We start from the raw sequence: 3,309 nt of genomic DNA on the forward strand, positions 1-3,309 counted from the left end.
ATGAGCAACAAATGAGAACAGCAGAACAACAATATGCACGTAATGTCCCCATCCTCTGGTTGTGGTTCAATGTGGACTACTACTGAAGCAGGACTTTCATTCCTTAGCAGTTTGACATATAACAGTGCACATTTCCTTCACTCAGTCATTACCAGTGGAAGCATTGTAACTAGAACAATTAAAACCACTGTTCTGAACTAGTATTTATACCAACGTTTTAGAGTCCATACACAGATCGTTTACATAGCTACGCTACCTGCATTGGCAAAGATTTTCAATCTCTAACGTTAATGTTAAGTTTAGGGGATGTGAAAAAAAATGAGTAACTTTTAAATGCCAATTTTTGTATCGGTTTTCCGTTAAAACTATTAGAAATTAATACAAAATTCCATGTGAATTCACAATGCAGATGGTCTACATCACACTTCCCTGCTGAGTGAGAAAATTGCGCGTGTAGCTTGGTTGGCGCGTGTAGCTGTTGTTGTCCAATCACAAGTCATCAAACCGGCACTAGGCTACAGTCATAGCCAGAGGCTCCGTGTGGAAGATATCTAGGCTAATCAATGGAAGATGGAATAAAAATGACAGAACTAAAAGTTAAATGAGAAGGACAGGCTACAACACTGAGAGCCAACAGGTAGGCTGCTACTTATCTGAATGGAGTTGTTATTTGCTATAGAAAGGAATGGAAAGCGCACAGTTAAAGTTATGTATAGTCACTTTACCCCTACCCTGCCTGGCTGCTGCCTCTCTCTCCCTCGTGCAGCTCCGGTAAATAAAGGAAAAAATTTGGCTTTTTTCCCCTCCTACTAAATGTTACAGAATTGTTGCGTTAGGTATTTGTTTAAAACAAAAAAATCCCTTTATGGTGATGATCGGGACTTGTTTGTGGTAGCACTGTGAGAAAAAGCTTGTGAGAAAAGAATTTCGGTTAGGGATATTTTCTTAACATTAACAATCCCAATTTCATTTCAACATTTTAAAGTTTAAACGTTCACACCCCTAGTTAAGTTACTACAATAAAGAACAACGACAAGTGAAATATTTTTTTATGAACAGCAAAACAAGCTTACAAAATTGTACAATCAATTTGCAGTAAATGCTTTAGCTAGCTAGCTAAGCTAGATTCTTTACATCAAGATGACAGCCTGGTTTTCCTGGTTTATTCAGGAGTCCCTAAAACATGAAACAACACAAATCACAATTCATACAAATGTCACGCCCATATAGCAAGCTAAATGTATGGCTAGTTGGCTAATGTTAGCTAGTCAGCTTGTTAAATAGCGATTTTTGTAAATTAACTTTATGACCAAAAAATATGCATAATCCTTTTCTGCATTAACATATTCCTCTTAACTGTACATTGTTTTGCATTATTTGTTATGACGTTATAATTACTTACGTTTGCTTCCATCATAGTATTTTTGCCAGCCATCTTCCTGAAGCAACTTTACAGACTTGGGTCGCAGAGCTTCATGGCAGTTCTGATAACCACTCGATAGGAAGTCTGCATGCCAATTCGCTTCGTTTGGAGGGCCAACTACAGGGCTAAAAGGCACTACCCCTCGCTCAAAGTTGAATTGGAACACCACTCCGACTCAATGCGACTCGAGGGATGGTGCAAAATGGAGGGGGAGGACTAAAGGGGAGGTACTGGGATTAAGCCCGAAGAGGTGAAGCAAGTGGGTTTGCTCCACCCAAAATCTGTCCACATTTAGCAGCTCATTAATTCTTAAGTAAGTGAGGAGTTTTTGTATGGGGGGCAATGAGAGAGTGTCGAATTTAGTCAAGATAAAAATGTATTGCTATTGTGATATCTAATAGACATTTTGTAATGCTTAGGTTGTTACGAAGTGTACTGACATAAGTGTGATGCACGTGACCACCCGGCAACTTGGAGAAAAAAACACTTTATATCAGTTGTCCCTGTTGGAATTCGTGACAGTCTATGCATATTCATAAGGCTAGCATAGCATCTCTCTACATTGAATACAGGCAGTTGACGTCAACACCCCTCATCGAATATTCAAAAAAGTATTCAATAACGAGATGTATACACCAATCACCAGAGAGAATAGGCAGGAGCCTGCCATTCCGCTCTGTGGGCAAACGAATCCCATTGTTAGGCGGACACACGCATCCCGTCATTATATCCAGTATCTCTGGTTATACCCAAACTCTAGTCTATACCCAGAGTTTCTGTTGAGGGTTTCTGATGAGTTTTGTGACACCACTGCCTCTTCTGAGAAGTAACAGTTACAATATTGTAACAATCCCATTACAATCGTTTCTATGCCCATTCAAGCCATATGGAAATGACACTTTGGGAACCACATAAGCAAAAGTTATGGGTGTTTTCATGCACATTAAGTTGATGATATTGTGTTCCATCACGACAGCCAAATTACAGGATGGGAGAGAATAGGGAGAGAGGAGATTGGGAGATAAATGAAGCAATCACACACACACACACACACACACACACACACACACACACACGCGCGGTTCCTGAAACAATTACGCTTTTCCTGGAGTTGAAGGAAACCAGTAAATAATCCTGAAGTGAGCATTTAGCCTATTCTCTCCATTCCCCTGAAGTATATTTATTGAGCGAGAACGATCAATATCAGGAAGTGGATCTATTGGCATCACAGTAAAGACAACTGAGGTGTGAGAAGGCAACTTGTGCATCCGAAATGGAACCCTATCTTCCTATATAGCGGCGCACTACTTTTGATTGGGCCCATAAGGCTCTGGTCAAAAGTAGTGCACTATTTAGGGAATAGGGAGCCATTTCAGGGTGTTGCAATAAAAAACCCAAAGATTAGGGAGGGAAAACAAAGCTTATAGTTAGAAAGCCATCCGTTTAAGCTAACAGGCCAGGGTATTGTATTATATGGTTGGTCCACATGGGAGAAGGTCGGTTTAGGGTTTAATCAATGGTTAAAGCATTTGACTGGACTTAAGAGATGGATCTTGGAAACAGCACTGGAGAGAGGGTGAGAGGCTGTGTGTGTGTGTGTGTGTGTGTGTGTGTGTGTGTGTGTGTGTGTGTGTGTGTGTGTGTGTGTGTGTAGAGTGTGGGTGTGAGAGTGAGAGAGAGAGAGTGTGAGAGGGTGGAGAGGATTGCACTGGGAGAGGGTGAGAGGGGGTTGCACTGGGAGAGGGGGGAGGGGGAGAGGGTTACACTGGGAGAGGGTGAGAGGGTTGTTTCCGAGGCATTAGGCAGAGCTGTGTTGGAGATCGCAGCTTTGAGGAAAAAACATCATGTTGAAGAGCCACACGCTAGTCCCACTGCGGATTCGTTTT

Source organism: Coregonus clupeaformis, unplaced genomic scaffold (assembly GCF_020615455.1).
Source record: "Coregonus clupeaformis isolate EN_2021a unplaced genomic scaffold, ASM2061545v1 scaf2677, whole genome shotgun sequence".
NCBI classification, from domain to species: Eukaryota; Metazoa; Chordata; class Actinopteri; order Salmoniformes; family Salmonidae; genus Coregonus; species Coregonus clupeaformis.